This window comes from Schistocerca gregaria, chromosome 9 (assembly GCF_023897955.1).
Source record: "Schistocerca gregaria isolate iqSchGreg1 chromosome 9, iqSchGreg1.2, whole genome shotgun sequence".
Lineage (NCBI taxonomy): Eukaryota > Metazoa > Arthropoda > Insecta > Orthoptera > Acrididae > Schistocerca > Schistocerca gregaria.
In genome coordinates, this window is record NC_064928.1 from 78,824,274 (window position 1) to 78,846,563 (window position 22,290).

The 22,290-nt window shown below is 43.3% G+C and overlaps 1 protein-coding gene across 2 annotated transcripts in view; it reads right to left on the reverse strand.

The window, feature by feature from the left end:
- Nucleotides 1–22,290, reverse strand: part of LOC126291735 (ammonium transporter Rh type B) — a 221,925-nt gene that overhangs the window by 173,383 nt on the left and 26,252 nt on the right. Inside the window, exon 1 of one of the 2 annotated variants that reach the window (XM_049985407.1) lies at nt 382–499. The exons of the other annotated variant lie outside the window; for it this stretch is intronic. The gene's annotated coding sequence lies outside the window, so the exon portion shown is untranslated. Of the gene's footprint in view, nt 1–381; nt 500–22,290 lie in introns of those variants that run through there. 2 annotated transcript variants of the gene reach the window in all.

Consider the following 22,290-nt stretch of genomic DNA (forward strand, 5'->3'; position numbering starts at 1 on the left):
GCGCCCATCTGAGCTACTCAAGCACGACTCACGTCCCTTCCCTACAGCTTTACTTCTGCCAGTACCTCGTCTCCTACCTTCCAAACTTAACAGAAGCTCTCCTGCTAACACATTTTCTTTTCCTTCATCTTCATCACTGTCAAACTCTATATATAGAGTTGTCACTGTCACTGTTTCACTGTTTACCAGCTGTAAACATTGCTATTGTTAAAGCAAACACGGAAAAAAAGAGCTTCAACCCCAAGATGATTACCCCGTATAAACACTGCAGCAAGAAAACGGCGTCTACTTTATAAAGGAAAATGAGTTGCTGTTGGCAGTGACCACTACGTGGTGAGATGCGGACCACCAGTTCGTAGGCCTGCAGCGTGCAGTACTCACCTCAGAACGGCGAAGTTTGCAGCAGGTGTTCAGCACTGGCAGCCGGTGCCGTCCTGGCACACATACGGGGATCGCGTCACTCGCAGCTGCGTGAGTAGCCGCTTCCTCATCATGTCTCCCCAGGGGACGGGCCTCAGGGAGCAACGCCCCTCTCTCCCTCCCCTCCCTGGCCCCCTCCACCCTGACCATCCAATACCCCGCCCCCCTCTCGAGCCAAATTCTTTCCACCGATTACACCTCTGCCTCAGTAACTGCTGACACACGCACTTCTTCCGCCAACACGGATGCTAATTCCAGTGCTCTTTCGAGAAACTACCCACAGTGAACCCAGCTCTGTTCTGTTCCCAGCACGACGAAGCAGCACAGAGGAATAGCTACGCTGCTCCTTCCGAGAACTGCGCAACACGCAGGAAGCAAGCGAGTGCGCGTATTATGACACTCCTGGAGACAGGCAATATCCCACATAGAAATCAACATCGGTTCTGAAAAACACGATCGTGTGAAAGCCAGCTCGCTCTGCTCGTCTGCAAGACCCAGGAGGAGGTATAGATAGCGTGGTACTGGCTCCCACATAAGGTGTTCCGTAGAGTTCTTCCCCCCCCCCCCCCCCCCCACCTCCCCACCCCCCTTTTTTTTTGAGGCATCGGTCTTCTGCCCAGTTTAATGCAGCCTGGCACGAATTCCTCTCCTGTTCCAACATTTTCGCCTCAGATAACAACTCCTAACTACATCTTCAATTATTTGCTGTATGTATTACAATTTGAGTCGTCCTCTACAATTTTTGCTCTCTATAGCTCCCTCTAGAACCAAGTAAGTTATTCCTTCATCTCTTAACAGGTGTCCTGCCGTCCAGTAGTTTCATCTTGTCAGTGTTTCTCATATTTTGCTTCCCTCGCCGATTCTACGAAGAACCTCCTCATTCCTTACTTTAGCGGCCCACCTTTCAACATTCTTGCGTAACATCACATCTCATAGCCTTCGATTCTCTTCTGTTCCTTTTTCTCACAGTTCATGTCTCTCTACCATACAATACTGTGCTCCAAACGCACTTTCTCAGAAATTTCTTCTTTAAATTAAGGCCTATGTTCGATATTAGTAGACTTCTCTTGGTCCAGAATGTCCTTTCTGCCAATGCCACTGAAACGCCTCCTTAGAAAAATCAATGATTTACTGTGCTGATAAACCTCTTACATTATTTGATCTTCAAACAGCTGAACAGAACTGAACGTACTCAAGACATTTCTCTCTTTACTTATTCTGATCAACACTAAACTGACGCACAATATTTTTAGCGCAACGCAATCTGACTTTTAATAATCCCTACAAAATAATGGCCCTGACTAACAATAAGCTATACGTTTCATGAATCACTTACCTCACAAAAATCTTCGTTACTCGAACTATTGCAATACTGCGAGCGCCACTACTGCCAGCTAAATAAACGATTCAAACTACTGAAGGCACTAGCTACTGATAGGCATAGTTAGCGAATGAAAGATTTTAATAGAGAACAAACAATGTATTTACCTTAATAGTGTTCAATATCCAGTATTACAAATTTTCTCTTTCTGATGGACACACGTCCAGATCATCCGCTCTCAAAACTCCGCCATTTCTCTCCCCACATCCACCACTGCTGGCGGCTCACCTCCAACTGCGCAACGCTACGTGCTGTTAACAGCCAACTGCCCAACACTACAATAGCGACTATTCCAACAATGCTACCCAGCCACAGACTGCACAGAGCACAGCCAGTGATTTTCATACAGAGCGCTACGTGGCGAATCCCCACCCTGACCCTCTCCACCCTTACAATGCTATTTAGCTTTGTATTCCTCTTTTTACATCACTGGTTATTTTGCTCCCTAAGAACCGGAATGCCTTAACTTTGTCTTCTTTTCCGCTACTTGTCATTACTTACGTCTTTCTTAGATTTACTATCAGTCCATATTCTGCACTCATCAGACAGTTCATTCCATTCCAGACTTCCTGTAATTCTTTCTCCCTGAAGATAGTAATGTCATCTGTATGAAGTACCGTCTCAAAAATCTGCACAAATATTTAGTCAGATCATAAGGTTTCAAAGTGGTTCAAAAATTGGCAATCTCTCGAATTGTACAAAAATATTAACTTATGCACTTCACAAAACTGAAGTACACACGCTCACTATCAATGATAACTGGACTCCGTCAGTTTTTGTTGTTGTCTTCAGTCCTGAGACTGGTTTGATGCAGCTCTCCACGCTACTCTATCCTGTGCAAGCTTCTTCATCTCACAGTACTTACTGCAACCTACATCCTTCTGAATCTGCTTAGTGTAGTCATCTCTTGGTCTCCCTCTACGATTTCTACCCTCTATGCTGCCCTCCAATACTAAATTGGTAATCCCTTGATGTCTCAGAACATGTCCTACCAACCGATCCCTTCTTCTGGTCAAGTTGTGCCACAAACTTCTCTTCTCCCCAATCCTATTCAATACTTCCTCATTACTTATGTGATCTACCCATCTAATCTTCAGCATTCTTCTGTATCACCACATTTCGAAAGCTTCTATTCTCTTCTTGTCCAAACTATTTATTGTCCATGTTTCACTTCCATACATGGCTGCACTCCATACAAATACTTTCAGAAATGACTTCCTGACACTTAAGTCTATACTCGATGTTAATAAATTTCTCTTCTTCAGAAACGCTTTCCTTGCCATTGCCAGTCTACATTTTATATCCTCTCTACTTCGACCATCATCAGTTATTTTGCTCCCCAAATAGCAAAACTCCTTTACAACTTTAAGTGTCTCATTTCCTAACCTAATTCCCTCAGCATCACACGATTTAATTTGAATACATTCCATTATTCTCGTTTTGCTTTTGTTGACGTTCATCTTATATCCTCCTTCCAAGACACTGTCTATTCCGGTCAACTCCTCTTCCAAGTCCTTTGCTGTCTCTGACAGAATTACAATGTCATCGGCGAACCTCAAAGTTTTTATTTCTTCTCCATGTATTTTAATACCTACTCCGATTTTTTCTTTTGTTTCCTTTACTGCTTGCTCAATATACAGATTGAATAACATCGGGGAGAGGCTGCAACCCTGTCTTACTCCCTTCCCAACCACTGCTTCCCTTTCATGTACCTCGACTCTTATAACTGCCATCTGGTTTCTGTACAAGTTGTAAATAGCCTTTCGCTCCCTGTATTTTACCCCTGCCACCTTTAGAATTTGAATGAGAGTATTCCAGTCAACATTGTAAAAAGCTTTCTCTAGGTCTACAAATGCTAGAAACGTAGGTATGCCTTTCTTTAATCTTTCTTCTAAGATAAGTCGTAAGGTCAGTATTGCCTCACGTGTTTCAGTACTTCTAGGGAATCCAAACTGATCTTCCCCGAGGTCGGCTTGTACTAGTTTTTCCATTCGTCTGTAAAGAATTCGTGTTAGTAGTGGCTTATTAAACTGATAGTTCGGTAATTTTCACATCTGTCAACAACTGCTTTCTTTGGGATTGGAATTATTATATTCTTCGTGAAGTCGGTATTTCGCTTGTTTCATACATCTTGCTCACCAGATGGTAGAGATTTGTCAGGACTGGCTCTCCCAAGGCCGTCAGTAGTTCCAATGGAATGTTGTCTACTCCAGGGGCCCTGTTTCGACTCTGGTCTTTCAGTGCTCTGTCATACTCTTCCCGCAGTATCATATCTCCCATTTCATCTTCATCTACATCCTCTTCCATTTCCATAATATTGTCATCAAGTACGTCGCCCTTTTATAGACCCTCTATATACTCCTTCCACCTTTCTGCTTTCCCTTCTTTGCTTAGAACTGGGTTTCCATCTGAGCTCTTAATATTCATACAAGTGGTTCTCTTTTCTCCAAAGGACCCTAATTTTCCTTTGGCACAATCTATCTTACCCATAGTGAGATAAGCCTCTACATCCTTACGTTTGTCCTCTAGCCATCCCTGCTTAGCCATTTTGCACTTCCTGTCGATCTCATTTTTGAGACGTTTGTATTCCTTTTTGCCTGCTTCATTTACTGCAACTTTATATTTTCTCCTTTCATCTATTACATTCAATATTTTTTACCCAAGGATTTCTACTAGCCCTCGTCTTTTTACCTACTTGATCCTCTGCTGCCGTCACTACTTCATCCCTCAGAGCTACCCATTCTTCCTCTACTGTATTTCTTTCCCCCATTTCTGTCAATTGTTCCCTTATGCTCTCCCTGAAACTCTGTACAACCTCTGGTTTAGTCAGTTTATCCAGGTCCTATCTCCTTAAATTCCCACCTTTTTGCAGTTTCTTCAGTTTTAATCTACAGTTCATAACCAATAGACTGTTGTCAGAGTCCACATCTGCCCCTGGAAATGTCCTACAATTTAAAACCTGGTTCCTAATTCTCTGTCTTACCATTATGTAATCTATCTGATACCTTTTAGTGTCTCCAGGGTTCATCCATGTATACTACCTCCTTTCATGATTCTGAAACAAAGTGATAGCTATGATTAAGTTGTGCTCTGTGCAAAATTCTACCAGGCGGCTTCCTCTTTCATTTCTTAGCCCCAATCCATACTCACCTACTATGTTTCCTTCTCACCCTTTTCCTACACTCGAATTCCAGTCACCCATTACTATTAAATTTTCGTCTCCCTTCACTATCTGAATAATTTCTTTTATTTCATCGTACATTTCTTCAATTTCTTCATCATCTGCAGAGCTAGTTGGCATATAAACTTGTACTACTGTAGTAGGTGTGGGCTTCGTATCTATCTTGGCCACAATAATGCGTTCACTATGCTGTTTGTAGTAGCTTACCCGCATTCCTATTTTCCTATTCATTATTAAACCTACTCCTGCATTACCCCTATTTGATTTTGTGTTTATAACCCTGTAGTCACCTGACCACAAGTCTTGTTCCTCCTGCCACCGAACTTCACTAATTCCCACTATATCCAACTTTAACCTATCCGTTTCCCTTTTTAAATTTTCTAACCTACCTGCCAGATTAAGGAATCTGACATTCCACGCTCCGACCCGTAGAACGCCAGTTTTCTTTCTCCTGATAACGGCATCCTCTTGAGTAGCCCCCGCCCAGAGATCCGAATGGGGGACTATTTTACCTCCGGAATATTTTACCCAAGAAGATGCCATCATCATTTAATCATACAGTAAAGCTGCATGCCCTCGGGAAAAATTACGGCCGTAGTTTCCCCTTGCTTTCAGCCGTTCGCAGTACCAGCACAGCAAGGCCGTTTTGGTTAACGTTACAAGGCCAGATCAGTCAATCATCCAGACTGTTGCCCCTGCAACTACTGAAAAGGCTGCTGCCCTCTTCAGGAACCACACGTTTGTCTGGCCTCTCAACTGATACCCCTCCGTTGTGGTTGCACCTTCGGTACGGCTATCTGTATCGCTGAGGCACGCAATCCTCCCCACCAACGGCAAGGTCCATGGTTCACGGGGGGGGGGGGGGGGGGGGGGGGGGGGAACTCCGTCAGTAGGGATCTAAAACAGAATGAATAATGGGAAAGCTCAGTTTGTTCACAGAGGAGATTTGCTACAAAACACTCTGCGACGCATCCTAGAATACTGCTGAAGTGTATGAGACATGTACCATGTTGGACTAACTAAGAAAGAAGGGTCACAGGTTTGTTCTGTTCTCCAGGGAGCGTCAAGGGAGTAATAGGGAATCCGAATGGCACACAAAAGACAAAATTTCAGGAATCAGTATCAAGTGAGGAATTTAGCGCAATACTGCAACCCACTATGTACCTCTCCTTTGTGGCACTTGAGGGAAAGATCTGAGTAATTGAATCGCCACGCCCTTTAGGGGACTCGGTCAGGAAATTTTCAAAACGATGTTAAGCAAATTGACTTGTTGCTTTAGGGTAGCTGCATCTACTAATGGTAGAAGGCACTGCGTCAGATATCCTGTTATGATAGTAAAGATGCTACAGAATTCACCTTATATGCTAAAAGGACTTCAGTCAGTGACTGAAGAGAAGCTATTGGGCAACACAGTGAAAGTTTTCCACTAAACGAACGTACAGTTAACATTGTATGGATGTATAAGTTGTTTAAGGAGAAAGATCCCAAGGTAAATCTCACCTTCTGCAGTTGGCAATTCGGACCCCCTGAAATGAGTGCTGCTGCACATATGAAGATGAAACAGAGAAAGCCATCGCCCTAAGGATTGTGCAATACAATGTTCCACTGCATAGCTAAGGGTTCACAACTGAAGATCCCAAAAAAGTTATACTAAGCTTACAAAAGCAACTAGAACGACAGACTAGCCTCATCACTTTATATTAGTTTTGGCTACATGTAAAAAGTACAAATTCTACAGATTCCTATTCAGAATAGATTTAATAGTAATTGCGACAGTTGGCAGAACAACTATTTTGTGTTCTCAGGATTAAAAAAGTAATCTACATAAGTACACCCAAGAGTCAAAGAGCCGGCTGCTGTGGCCGAGTGGTTCTAGGCGCTACAGTCCGGAACCGCGCTGCTGCTACGGTCGCAGATTCGAATCCTGCTTCGGACATGGATGTGTGTGATATCCTTAGGTTAGTTAGGTTTAAGTAGTTCTAAGTCCTAGGGGACTGATGAACTCAGATGCTAAGCCCCCATAGTGCTTAGAGTCATTTGAACCATTTGAAGCGCCAAAGAAACGTATAGGATTGGGTATTCAAATACAAGGATATGTAAACAGACAGAATACGGTGTTGCAGTCAGCAACGCCTATACAGGGTGTTACAAAAAGGTACGGCCAAACTTTCAGGAAACATTCCTCATACACAAATAAAGAAAAGATGTTATGTGGGGATGTTATGTGGGCATGTGTCCGAAAACGCTTAAATTCGATGTTAGAGCTCATTTTACTTTCGTCAGTATGTACTGGTCTTCTTCCATTCACCGACAGTTAGCCCAAATGAAGCAAGGTAATGTTGACTTCGGTGCTTGTGTTGACATGCGACTCATTGCTCTACAGTACTAGCATCAAACACATCAGTACGTAGCATCAACAGGTTAGTGTTCATCACGAACGTGGTTTTGCAGTCAGTCGGAGTTGCCAGATGCCCATTTGATGTATGGATTAGCACGGGGCAATAGCCGTGGCGCGTTACGTTTGTATCGAGACAGATTCCCAGAACGAAGGTGTCCCGACAGGAAGACGTTCGAAGCAATTTGATCGGCGTCTTAGAGACCACGGAACATTCCAGCCTATGACTCGCGACTGGGGAAGACCTAGAACGACGGCGACACCTGCAATGGACGAGGCAATTTTCGTGCAGTTGACGATAACCGTAATGTCAGCGTCAGAGAAGTTGCTGTTGTACAAGGTAACGTTGACCACGTCACTGTATGGAGAGTGCTACGGGAGAACCAGTTGTTTCCGTACCATGTACAGCATGTGCAGGCACTATCGGCAGCTGATTGGCCTCCACGGGTACACTTCTACGATTGGTTCATCCAACAATGCGTCAGTCCTCATTTCAGTGCAAATGTTCTCTTTACGGATGAGGCTTCATTCCAACGTGATCAAAGTGTAAATTTTCACAATCAACATGTGTGGGCTGACGAGAATCCGCACGCAATTGTACAATCACGTCATCAACACAGATTTTCTGTGAACGTTTGGGCAGGCATTGTTGGTGATGTCTTGATTGGGCCCCATGTTCTTCCACCTACGCTCAATGGAGCACGTTATCATGATTTCATACGGGATACTCTACCTGTGCTGCTAGAAAATGTGCCGTTACAAGTACGACACAACATGAGGTTGATGAACGATGGAGCTCCTGCACATTTCAGTCGAAGTGCTCGTACGCTTCTCAACAACATATTTGGTGACCGATGGATTGGTAGAGGCGGACCAATTCCATGGTCTCCACGCTCTCTTACCTCAACCGTCTTGACTTTCATTTATGGGGCATTTGAAAGCTCTTGTCTACGCAACCCCGGTACCAAATGTAGAGACTCTTCGTGCTCGTATTGTGGACGGCTGTGATACAATACTCCATTCTCCAGGGCTGTATCAGCACATCAGGGATTCCATGCGACGGAGGGTGGATGCCTGTATCCTCGCTAACGGAGGACATTTTGAACATTTCTTGTAACAAAGTGTTTGAAGTGACGCTGGTACGTTCAGTTGCTGTGTGTTTCCATTCAATGATTAATGTGATTTGAAGAGAAGTAATAAAATTAGCTCTAACACGGAAAGTAAGCGTTTCCGCACACATCTCCTCATGACATATTTTCTTTCTTTGTGTGTGAGGAATGTTTCCTGAAAGTTTGGCCGTACCTTTTTGTAACACCCTGTATAAGACAACAACTGGCTGGCGCAGTTATTAGATAGGTAACTGCTGCTACAGTGGCACTTTATCAACATTTAAGTGAGTTTGAACTTTGTGTTGTAGTCGCTCAGGAGCGATGGGACACAGTATCTCCAAGGTAGCGATGAAGTTGGGATTTTCCCTTACGATTACACAAGTCTACCGTGAATATCAGGAATCCGATAAAACATCAAATATCCAACATCGATGTGGACGGAAAACAGACGAAGACTGAAGGCATTAGTTCAACGTAAAGCAAGTGCAACACTTATGCAAATTGCTGCAGATTTCAATGCTGGGCCATTAACAAGTGTCAGTGTGCTTTCCGAGCCGAAGACCACTCGTGTACCCTTGATGACTGCAGAACACAAAGCTTTACGACTCGCCCGGGCCCATAGACACCGACATTAGACTGTTGATGATTGGAAATTTGTTGCCTGTGTCAGACGAGTCTCGTTTCAAATTGTATCGAGCGGATGGACGAGTACGGGTATGGAGACAACCTCATGGATCCAATGACCCTGCATGTAATTGTTCAAGCTGGTGGTGGCTGTGTAATGGGGTGGGGTGAATGCAGTTGGAGTGATATGGGACCTCTGATACGTCTAGATACGACTCTGATCACCAATGAAAGAAACTGAAAGGTCAGAACGGATAGCCTCTACAGAACTTGTTAACAGTTTTCGCAGCTGTTACGATACAAAGATCCCGATTAGGAGAAAATAGCTAGAAGCACTGTGGATAACTTCAAAGCTTTGGGTGCCTCGATAAACAAAAATCTGCAGTTCCTTGATTCCCACGCCAGTAAATCTAGGTGCTACGAGACAAGAACAGAGGAAGGTTGAGAACGGAGAAAAGAACAGCAGTCGCTCACGAAATCCTTCAACTGTTGCATAGTCATCTTCATTGCGTATAAGAAAAGATAGTAAACAATATTGGTGGTGTAGAGCTTACAGGAGTCTAACATACTGTTCATGTTAACCTCCTGTACACTGTACACCAACAATATTGTTTACTATGTGATACGTTGGACTAATGTCACCTTTTGTTAAATGCAATAAAGATGACCATGTTATGGTTGAAATTCAGATCTGCTGTAATAGAAAGACAGATTTCACGATCGATTGGTGTTCTTTTATCCATTGTCTATACTCAACGATCGCTGCACATAACGGGATCATATGGATTCCAGTCTGAATAAGATGGCTCTGAGCACTATGGGACTTAACATCTGAAGTCATCAGTCCCCTAGAACTTAGAACTACTTAAACCTAACTAACCTAAGAACATCACACACATCCTTGCGCGAGGCAGGACTCGAACCTGCGACCGTAGCGGTCGCTCTGTTCCAGAGTGAAGCGCCTAGAACCGCTCGGCGACTCCGCACGGCCTCTGAATAAGAGAGAAACACCAAAACATTATAGAAACGAAACGGAGGTACCAGAACCGATGGGATGTCAGCATTGCAACCTGCTATTCCTCGATGCTGAACAGAGTGATTCCTTCGGCACTGCACAAAAGAAAAAGTTCGAAACGGGGAACTGAGGGAAAAAGGGAGAAGCATTAAGATTTACTTCATTGTATTAGCAGTGAAGAACGCAAATCTTTATTTTAATGCCATAACCGCCCCATTTCACCACGTATTGATAAATATTTTTTGAATATTTGTGTTTTATATGAATTATCTGAACCTTTATTATCACTGCGAGAAAAAATTACTTGACAGAGGGAAACCGTTCCTATTTCTGAAGTTAGCGTATCAAAAACCAAGAGGATCTCCTAAAATGATAGTCGGCCAGAGTGGCCGTGCGGTTCTGAGCGCTACAGTCTTGAACCAAGCGCCCGTTACGATCGCAGGTTAGAATCCTGCCTCGTGCATGGATGTGTGTGATGTCCTTAATTTAGTTAGGTTTAATTAGTTCTACGTTCTAGGCGACTGATGACCTCGGAAGTTAAGTCGCGTAGTGCTCAGAGCCATTTTCCTAAAATGATAACAAAATGGCAAAGTATAAAACTGTGCGCCTGTTTAAGTTCTAAAAGGTACCCTCCGCTAAGCATGTCACATCGGGTTACAGAGTATGGGTATTTATGTAGGCGCAGAATCTTGTCCAAGAGAATTACGACCACTTTTAATTTCAGTTGAACACTTACTTATTTCTTGAAAGCGAATGAAGCCGGTGTTTTGTATAGCTTCATCATCTTTGGAGTATTTCTGGCGGCTTTCAGCCTTCCAACCTTCACAAATCTACGGCTGGACTGTATTCAGATTGATCCAGTTTAACGACCGTGACGCAACGCGACCAAAGCCTTAAGATTAAAACCATCCCATAGACCAATATCATACTTAACATTATCCCATAAGTCATATCAACACGAGAAACACAAAGTATCATTACATATTATATCTGTTTACACCACAGTCTGAAAACTATTAACTTTCTATGCTGAAGAGCCAGAGAAACTGGTACAACTGTCTAATATAGTGGAGGGACCCCGCGAGCACACAGAAGAGCTGCAACACGGCGATGGATGGACTCGACTAATGTCTGAAGTAGTGCTGGATGGAACTGACACCATGAATACTACAGGGGTATCCATAAACCCGTAAGAGTGTGAAGGGATGGAAATCTCTACTGAACAGCACGTTGCAAGGCAGCCCAGATATGATCAATAATGCACCTGTCCGGAGAGTTTGATGGCCGGTGGAAGTGTTTAAACTCAAAGAGAGTGTTCCCGGAGCCACTCTGTAGGAATCCTGGACGTGTGGAGTGTCGCACTTTCCCGCTGGAATTGCTCAGACTGGATGCCCACGTACGTAACACCTGTCAGAGCAGTATCTAAAAGTATCAGGGGTTCCATATCACTCCAACTCCATTCGCCCCACACCATTACAGATCCTCCACCAGCTTGAACTGTTCCCTGCTGACATGCAGGGTTCATGGATTCATGAGGTTGTCTCCATACCCATACACTTGAATTCGCTCGATACGATTTGAAAAGAGACTCGTTCGAGCAGGCCATTAGTCATCAACAGTTGACGGGCCCAGGCGAGGCGTAAAGCTTCGTTTCATGAAGTTGTCAAGGGTACACGAGCGGTTCTTTGGCTCGGAAATCCCATATCGATGATGTTTCGTAGAATGGCTAGCACTCTGACACTTATTGTTGGCCCAGCATTGAAATCTGCAGCAATTTGCGGAAGAGTTGCACTTCTCTCACGTTGAACGATTCTCTTCAGTCGTCGTTGATGCCATTATTGCAAGACCTTTTTCAGGACGCAGCGATGTCGGAGATTTGATGTTCTACCAGATTGCTGATATTCACGGTACACTCGTGAAATGGTCGTACGGGAAAATCCCCAGTTCATCACTACCTCGGAGATACTGTGTCTCATGGCTCGTGCGCCGATTATAACATCACGTTCAAACTCACTCATCTTTTGACAACCTGACATTGTAGCAACAATAAGAGATCTCAGAACTGCGCCAGACAGTTGTTGTCTTACATAGGCGTTGCCGACCGCAGCGCCGTATTCTGCTTATTTCCATATATACACTCCTGGAAATGGAAAAAAGAACACATTGACACCGGTGTGTCAGACCCACCATACTTGCTCCGGACACTGCGAGAGGGCTGTACAAGCAATGATCACACGCACGGCACAGCGGACACACCAGGAACCGCGGTGTTGGCCGTCGAATGGCGCTAGCTGCGCAGCATTTGTGCACCGCCGCCGTCAGTCTCAGCCAGTTTGCTGTGGCATACGGAGCTCCATCGCAGTCTTTAACACTGGTAGCATGCCGCGACAGCGTGGACGTGAACCGTACGTGCAGTTGATGGACTTTGAGCGAGGGCGTATAGTGAGCATGCGGGAGGCCGGGTGGACGTACCGCCGAATTGCTCAACACGTGGGGCGTGAGGTCTCCACAGTACATCGATGTTGTCGCCAGTGGTCGGCGGAAGGTGCACGTGCCCGTCGACCTGGGACCGGACCGCAGCGACGCACGGATGCACGCCAAGACCGTAGGATCCTACGCAGTGCCGTAGGGGACCGCAACGCCACTTCCCAGCAAATTAGGGACACTGTTGCTCCTGGGGTATCGCCGAGGACCATTCGCAACCGTCTCCATGAAGCTGGGCTACGGTCCCGCACACCGTTAGGCCGTCTTCCGCTCACGCCCCAACATCGTGCAGCCCGCCTCCAGTGGTGTCGCGACAGGCGTGAATGGAGGGACGAATGGAGACGTGTCGTCTTCAGCGATGAGAGTCGCTTTTGCCTTGGTGCCAATGATGGTCGTATGCGTGTTTGGCGCCATGCAGGTGAGCGCCACAATCAGGACTGCATACGACCGAGGCACACAGGGCCAACACCCGGCATCATGGTGTGGGGAGCGATCTCCTACACTGGCCGTACACCTCTGGTGATCGTCGAGGAAACACTGAATAGTGCACGGTACATCCAAACCGTCATCGAACCCATCGTTCTACCATTCCTAGACCGGCAAGGGAAGTTGCTGTTCCAACAGGACAATACACGTCGCATGTATCCCGTGCCACCCAACGTGCCCTAGAAGGTGTAAGTCAACTACCCTGGCCAGCAAGATCTCCGGATCTGTCCCCCATTGAGCATGTTTGGGACTGGATGAAGCGTCGTCTCACGCGGTCTGCACGTCCAGCACGAACGCTGGTCCAACTGAGACGCCAGGTGGAAATGGCATTGCAAGCCGTTCCACAGGACTAAATCCAGCATCTCTACGATCGTCTCCATGGGAGAATAGCAGCCTGCATTGCTGCGAAAGGTGGATATACACTGTACTAGTGCCGACATTGTGCATGCTCTGTTGCCTGTGTCTATGTGCCTGTGGTTCTGTCAGTGTGATCATGTGATGTATCTGACCCGAGGAATGTGTCAATAAAGTTTCCCCTTCCTGGGACAATGAATTCACGGTGTTCTTATTTCAATTTCCAGGAGTGTATGTATTTGAATACGCCTGTCGATACCAGCTTCTTTGGCACTTCAGTGTATCTTAGCACTGTACTTGTCCATTTGCTTGATACCATTCAGCGCAATCTGCGTTTCGAAATTCAGAGCCTCTTATGGAATAAGAGGCGTTCAGTAGGTAATGCATCAATTTTTTTCTGTGCTAATTTCTCTTGAAAAACACCGAAAGTTGTTTTTGAACATCGTGGGGTATTCCTGCTTCAATCTCAATAGTATCATGAAGTTCCGGTCGGTGGCGTCGCTTTACGTAGCGTTAAAAATGGCGTTTTTAACGGAGGCGCGTTCCAGGCAGAGAGCTGTCACTAAGTTCCTTTTGGCGCAAAAGCAGATCAGCGCAGATATTCAGAGGCGCTTGCAGAATGTCTACCGAGGCGTGGCAGTGAACAAGCGCAGGGTCAGTTGTTGGATGAGGTGTCTGGCGTTATCGCGAGTAGATCACGGAAACCAGTCCGATCTCCCGCGTACCAGCCAGCCGGCCGGACATAGTTGCCGCACCTGCAGTGTTGGAACGAGCGTTGGTTGGTTGGTTTGGGGAAGGAGACCAGACATCGTGGTCATCGGTCTCATCGGATTAGGGAAGGATGGGGAAGGAAGTCGGCCGTGCCCTTTCAGAGGAACCATCTCGGCATTTGCCTGGAGTGATTTAGGGAAATCACGGAAAACCTAAATCAGGATGGCCGGACGCGGGATTGAACCGTCGTCCTCCCGAATGTGAGTCCAGTGTCTAACCACTGCACCACCTCGCTCGGTGAACGAGCGTATGGCAACTGTCCGCAACAGCTCGTATTTCAGCTTTAACTGGACTTTGCTTGTATACAGAAACCATTATATTGATTAAATATTAGTATCTGGCCAAGAAGTTGAACCTCTTGACCTTATCCTGACAGCTTTATACCTATCAGAAAACATTAACTCTCAACGACGCCAGGGTATTATCGTTTTCTTCTTCTTCTTCTTCTGCCCTTAAAGAATTAAACTCTTCCCTGTTACGGCGCCCAACTCTTCCCTAGACTTCTTCTGCCTTCCGTTTTGTAATATCTGATTGCAATGAAGTCTGTCATTTTGTCAAGATGGTCACTCCATTTTCGTCTGTTGCCTTCAGTTTTGTTTCTTACATCAACGACGTATAATTCTTTCCTAACGTCGCTGTTCCTTAATCTCTTTACTCTGGTACAGCTTTGCATAGCGCTAATAAATCTCGTTTCAACAGGCTGAACGGCCTCTGTGGCCGAGCGGTTCTAGGCGCTTAAGTCCGGAACTGCGCGGCCGCTACGGTCGCAGGTTCGAATCCTGCCTCGGGCACGGATGTGTGTCATGTCCTTAGGTTAGCTACGTTTAAGTAGTTCTAAGTCTAGGGGACTGATGACCTCAGATGTTAAGTCCCATTTGAACCATCTGAACAAGCTGAATCTTACTTTTTTGTTGTTAGTAAATTATCCAGAACACTCATATACATTAGTGTGGGAACGTCTTTCTTTCTAAAATTTCATTCACGCTAATTTTTGTCTTCTTTCTAAACAACCCTGGGGCACACCCGAAGTTACTTCTACATCTGCCGATGACTCTCTGTCCAAGATAACATGTGGCGTCCTCCCTACCAAAAAGCCTTCAATCCAATCACAGATTTCACCTGATACTTCTTATAATCGTACTTTTGGCAATAAGGGTAGGTGTGGTACTGAATCAAATGCTTTTTGGGAATGAAGAAATACTGCGACTACCTGGCTGCCATGACCCAAAATTTTCAATATGTCAGGTGAGAAAAGTGCGAGTTGGGTTTCATATGATCGAGGTTTGCGAAATACGTGACTTTGGCATTCAGATGGTCATTCTGTTCAAGATATCTCATTACTTCTGAACTCAGATTATGTTCTAAGACTCTACAACAAATCGATGTCAAGGACATTGGACGGTAGTTCTGTGGAGCATTTCTACTGGCCTTCTTGTGGAACGGTGTGATCTGTGCCTTTTCCCAAGAAGTGACCGTGGTTTTTTGTTCGAGGGATCTACGATATATTACAGTTAGAAGAGGGGGTAACTCAGAAACAAATTCAGTGTGGAATCTGATAAGTATTCCATCGGGGCCTGGAACCGTGTTCAGTTATAGCGATTTCAGCTGTTTTGCACCACCACTGACACTAATTTCATTCACCTTTTCAATGGTACGAGGATTAAATTGCGGCAGTTCTGGGTCTTCCATTGTAAAGGAATATTTGAAGACGGAGTTAAGCATTTCAGCTTTTGTTTCGCTACCCCCAATTCCAGTTCCAGGCTCATTCACTAGGGACTGTACACCAACTTTGGTGCCATTAACAGCCTTTACATGCCACCAAAATTTCTTTGCGTTCTGTGAAAGATCAGTTGAGAGTACTCCGCTGCGGTAGATATTGAAGGCATCAGGCATTTCTGTCTTGAGAGCCAAACGCGTTTTTAGCATCTCTTTATCTACAGCCCTATACTTTGGTTTGCTTCTACTATGCAGCAGTCTCTATTTCTTGAGAATTTACTTTGCAGTGACTGTACACAATGGAGGTTACCTCCAATTATGAACTCTTCTACTGGATTTTCCAAGCTCTGTATTTCCCAAAATGTTACATTCATATATGTGAATGATGCATGAATAAAAACGTAAACTCGCCATTTTTTTCATTTTGTACTCTGCAAATGTTCTGTGAGTGTCTCGTAGATCACACGACACACGTCCAATCGGTGGTCAAGTTCATTCCATACCTTATGCAGCACATTCTGTCAATAGTCATCACACACCATTATTGTCACGTATCCTGAGCTGTTCTAGTGTTCTTGGCAGTGAGGGTACTCCCAAAGGAAAAATGTGAAAAGGGGTTATGTCAAGCGACCTGGGGTGCCAAGGCAACAAAGTCACATCATCTCCACCACTCCACGATATCCAGCGACGCAGAATTTGGTCGTTTAGGTAGCAACAAACATCGATGTTCCAATGAGGGGTGTCCTGTTTTGTTGGAAGATAAAATTCTCGGAAGGAGTTATCGGTTGCATCACATCGGAAAAATTCTAGTATCCGATTCCTCTCGTCAGCTTTGAGCAATGACGTCATAGCTAAAGCAAAGACGTTACGTATAGGCAATCTTTGAAAGGAACGGTCGTACTCGTAAACAAACGAATGCAGCATACGGTAAAATTACAAACACATTCACGCACTTATTTACTTAGTCATCTAGTTATCTAAACGAACTGAAGATAACGAAAATAATTAAGAAGAATTAAAAACAAAGTTTCATGTCTGATAAGAAGTATTCTCGTAAATTTATGCGAGAAGAAAAGCACAGAGAACTTTTCAATTGCATTACTGTAAAGCGCATGTTGAAGTCATACTGTTATAAAATAGTATTATTTTTACTATTAATTACTGAATCTAACGGGAAAAGTGCAAGAAAGTTGGGGTTTTGGGCGGGGAGAAACTAGGAAGTAACAGAAAAACGGGGAAATGAAATGAATGACTACAAATACGAAACAGTAGCGTGAAATGTGGAGAAACTGACACACTAAATTCTAAAAGAAAAGCCGCTACATGACTAACAAATATCTCAAAAAATAAAGAATATTGGTATACATAACTAAAATTAACTTATGTAGGTAAATTCCAGTTACAGATTTCAACCGCTCTATAATTAATATGTAAATCATTTTTGCTGTTGTGTGTAATGAAACATAATAGCCGTTTCACATCTCTCATTACTCTCTAAAACTACTGCGGTGTATAACAAAAAGTGGAATCGGTAACTGGAAGTTCTTCTATATAGGTCAATTCTAGTTAGCGTTTCCAAAATTAGTAACTTTTTTGCAGTAGTTCAGAGAAAACTCACGAGTGCCGAAATCATATTAGTCTAAATTTTAGTGCACATACGTCCTGAAAAAACGATGTAATTAATGAACCATCGAATGGCCGGAATCGTTAACTAGAATTGACCTGTGTAGGAGTCAACTCTAGTTACTGAAACAACTATTCGATCGTTCATAATTTTGGACATGTTTGCAGTAAATCTGTGGACTACGTTTTTCAAGGATTCCTAGATTTCTTATTGGTCTCAGAACTAGTACGAGAAACTAATAAACGTTGTTGGTACAAGTTTCAATTTTTTTCTTTTTTTCATACTAGTGAAGAGGGTAGTACCGTATGTACAAATCCTGTAACACGTTGGTGTACCCACTTGTTGCTGAAACAGTCTAAATAACGAACCATGGAATGGTTGGAATCGGTTACTAGAATTACCATATAAACATCAATTCAGATTACCGATTACAATATTTGTTACCCTACTTTTTGTCAATTTTCGCTACATGTGAACTAGTTCCGTTATATTGAACAACTAGTATTAACAATTAACCCTTTTTCACAATATTATGAGTTCATCATACGCTATACTGTACTGGATTTAAAGGTTCTCTGTACTTTTCTTACTCGCATAACTTACGATAGTAATTTATTTCGTACATGTATACTTCTGTTTTTATGTTTTTATTTATTTTTGTTACCTTCAATTCTTCTCGGTAAATTTTGTGTCTAAGTAATTAATCACATGAACGGTGTTTGTAATTTTATCGTATGCTACATTCGTTTGTTTACGAATATGATCAGTTGCTTTCAAAGATTGCCTCTATACAGCGTCTCTCCTTAGGTATGACGTCATTGCTCAAAGCCGACTAGTGGAATCGGACAGTTTAATTGACCCCATCATTTCATTGTAATAAGTACTCGTCACAGCCTTCTCACAGAAGAAGAAAAAGGCTACGACTGTGCCACTGCACAGAAAACGTTAATCTTCGGCAAATCGCGTTCATACGCCACAAGTTCTAGAGGTTGTTCAGCGCCGCACACTATCACACTGTGGCAAATAATCTTGTAAGGTGTGAATGTCATTTTGATTTTTGTAAGTTATCGATGTACGCGTCAGAGAGAGAGAGAGCAATTTATGTTACTGTTAAACAATCTTTGGTCTTGTTGTGGCAGCCTTTGCCTCTACGCGATCTGATACATTCTTAGTTGAAATCTGGTACGTGACGGCTTATTCAGAAGCACTACGTGGACTTGTGATTGTATCTGTTACATGAAGAGAGATTTATTGTAAAAGACAACAAGGATGAACATGTATCCCTTGTAAAGGGAAGAGAATATAAATATTGAATCATGTTACTCGTATTATTTCTGAAGAGAAGAAGTTTGAGGTAAGACTGTTGCACTGCGCAGCTAATTTTTTAAAATAATTATTGTCAGTCAGTTAACTTGCCCAGAGCGGAGAGAAATAAAACTCCACTTCCCTGAATCATGCATTAACAACTGATTAACCTTTTTGGTTTTTATGGAAATTCTCTGTTATCATTGTGCACCTTTCAAATCATTGTTCGCTTTGCTAATCACAGATTATGTGTAAAGATAACCCGAAATTGTACTCTGTCTTTTTGAATACAGAACTTGATTGTCAAATCGTCCTCTTGGAATATCATTTCATAGGAATAGTTACTCTCTCCATCCCACTGTTTAAAGAAGGTTTATCATTACGCAACACCACATTGCACCATGCGGTATACAGGAGTTTAAATATTTATATAAAAATAGAAGTCTATCTTAGCCGCTGCCTGTTTGCTGCTGTGCTTTCGAGAGATTTCCAGAAGGCTTTTGATACCGTTCCTCATAAGCGACTATTAATCAAATTGCGTGGATGTGGAGTATCGTCTCAGTTGTGTGACTGGATTCGTGATTTCTTCTCAGAGAGGTCACAGTTCGTAGTGATTGACGGTAAATAACCCAGTAGAACAGAAGTGATAACTGGCGTTTCGCAAGGTAGTGTCATAGGCCCTCTGCTGTTCCTGATTTACATAAATGATCTAGGTGATAATCTGAGCAGCCCCCTTAGATTGTTTGCAGATGACGCTGTAATTTACCGTCTAGTAAAATCATCAGACGATCAATTCAAATTACAAAATGACCTAGAGAGAATTTCTGTATGATATGAAAAGTGGCAATTGGCACTAAACAAAGAAAAGTGCGAGGTCATCCACATGCGTACTAAAACAAATCCGATAAATTTTTCGTATACGATACACTGCACAAATATAAGGGCTGTCAATTCGACTAAATACCTAGGAATGACAATTAGGAGCAACTTAAATTGGAAAGACCACATAGATAATATTGTGGGGAAGGCAAAACAAAGACTGCGCTTTGTTGGCGGAACACTTAGAAGATGAGACAAACCCACTAAAGAGACAGCCTACATTACACTTGTCCGTCCTCTGCTGGAATATTGCTGCGCGGTGTGGGATCCTTACCAGGTAGGATTGACGGAGGACATCGAAAAAGTGCAAAGAAGGGCAGCTCGTATTGTGTTATCGTGCAAAAGGGGTGAGAGTGTCACTGTTATGATACGCGAAATGGGGTGGCAGTCACTGAAACAAAGGCGGTTTTCTTTGCAGCGAGATCTATTTACGAAATTTCAATCAGCAACTTTCTCTTCCGAATGCGAAAATATTTTGTTGACACCCACCTACGTAAGTAGAAATGACCATCATAATAAAATAAGAGAAATCACAGCTTGAACAGAAAGATTTAGGTGTTCCTTTCTCCTACGCGCCATCCGAGAGTGGAATGGTAGAGACGTTGTATGAAAATGTTTTTTCGATGAACCGTTTGGCAGGCACTTATGGGTGCATTGCAGAGTAACTACGTAGGTGTAGATCTGCAATTGTATTGTAAAGACGCGAGGTAAATGGAAATTTTGATTAGGGCGATATAATTGTTCTACTTCAGCTGCATGTTTAATAGAAAGACGCGGTATATTCAGACCAGTTGCAACTCGGTTAAAATTAGACTCTGTTTAGTCAAAGGATTAGCATAAGAGTTTACGATGGATAAAGTTTGTGAATACGTAGACGTTTTATTGCATGGGAGATAATTCTGAATTTCATACAGAAACTTATCGTGGAAAGCGTACAACCTTTCTAGTTAAATCGAAGGCTGTTTGCTCGCTGAATATCAGCTTGAAGGCAAACTGTCTCTCCTCTTGCTTTGTAATCATTTTATCAAAGCGCTCCACTCGTAGCGCAACTAGTGAGCACAATGCAAACTCGGTGATTTTACGATTCTCTTCATTTAGCAACCACATTTCTACATGTAATAACTTGGAAAATGCTGAACTTTGAAAACGAATGAATCATTTACTGTAGCCGTATGTTAGGCAGTTAAATGGGACGTTACATTGACATTGACATGTTACAGCCAGATCTTGTGATGTTCATTTGAAAAGATGAAGTAAAGGACGAAGTGTTTCTGTTGACTGACACTACAGAATAATAATTTCGGACGAGAAGCGGAGGCTTCAACTGGAATACATGGCGACAGACGCTTGGTGGTACGGCGGTATGTTGACGCCAGCCGTTAAACGGACCGTCACAGGCAAGTGCCGTGTAACAAGGTGAGCAAACGACCTCTGTCCGCCGCCAAGAACACAGATGCCAAAAAATATGTGCTAAATGTTTCGTTTATTTGTTTACAGGTTTCTCTTACGACGTTTGCAGTCGAAAGCTGCTTAACACTGCAATCTAAATCCATCTTATTTCTACCGAATTTTGAAGCTCTCCTTTTTGGTTTGTGAAATAAATGTGGGCTTCTCAAAATGTACTTATCTTTCCTTTCTTTGACGAATTTATTTCATAACCTACGTACCGTCTTCAGAGTGTCTCTCTTTATACCCTCTACTTATGTTACAGCTTTCAAATGGTTCAAATGGCACTGAGCACTATGGGACTTTGACATCTGAGGTCATCAGTCCCCAGAACTTACAAGTACTTAAACCTAACTAACCTACTGACATCACACAATCCATGCCCGAGAAAGGATTCGAACCTGAGACCATAGAAGTCGCGCAGTTCCAGACTGAACCGCTCGGCCACAACGGCCGGCCTGTTACAGGTTTCAATGATTTTCTAATTATTATTTTGGTATGAGTGCTTGCTCTCAGTGGTATCATGCGACATATGGATATAAAAAAACTGTGACACTATTCTACATTTCGTGGCCTGAGAGCATATCATCCGCTTAGACACGACAAAAATTATTTCCGATATCAGCAGGGTCGAACGAAGTGGACTTGTATTCAAGAAGTTGGTGATTCGATTCCATCGCTGGCCTCCATGTTTAGGTTTCCGCTTCATTTCAGCTCAATTCTGAAATAGAGACGTTTACATTTATATTTCTCTTGTAGAGTTCCAGATATGCATAATTTAGCACTCTTTCACCTCTTCTAGTATGTAATTTTACAAGCATCTCATTTTCTCTGAAGTATTTGACGTAAAATGATATAATTTTGCAGGTTTTTCCGTGGTGTATGTGATTGTTACACGGAAAACGGTATTTCGAGTACGCGTAGTACTAAGGGGGTAATCAAATTAAAGGGTAATGCGTAACGCTGAAGTTCTATCGCACGAACGTCGAAACGTAGTAATCGATAAACTTTTTCCCTCCGTTATATTTTGTGGAGAGTGTCAGCGAGAAAAAGTCTGGAATGGATTCTAAACTATGTTTAAAGTATTGTTGGTTGTCGCT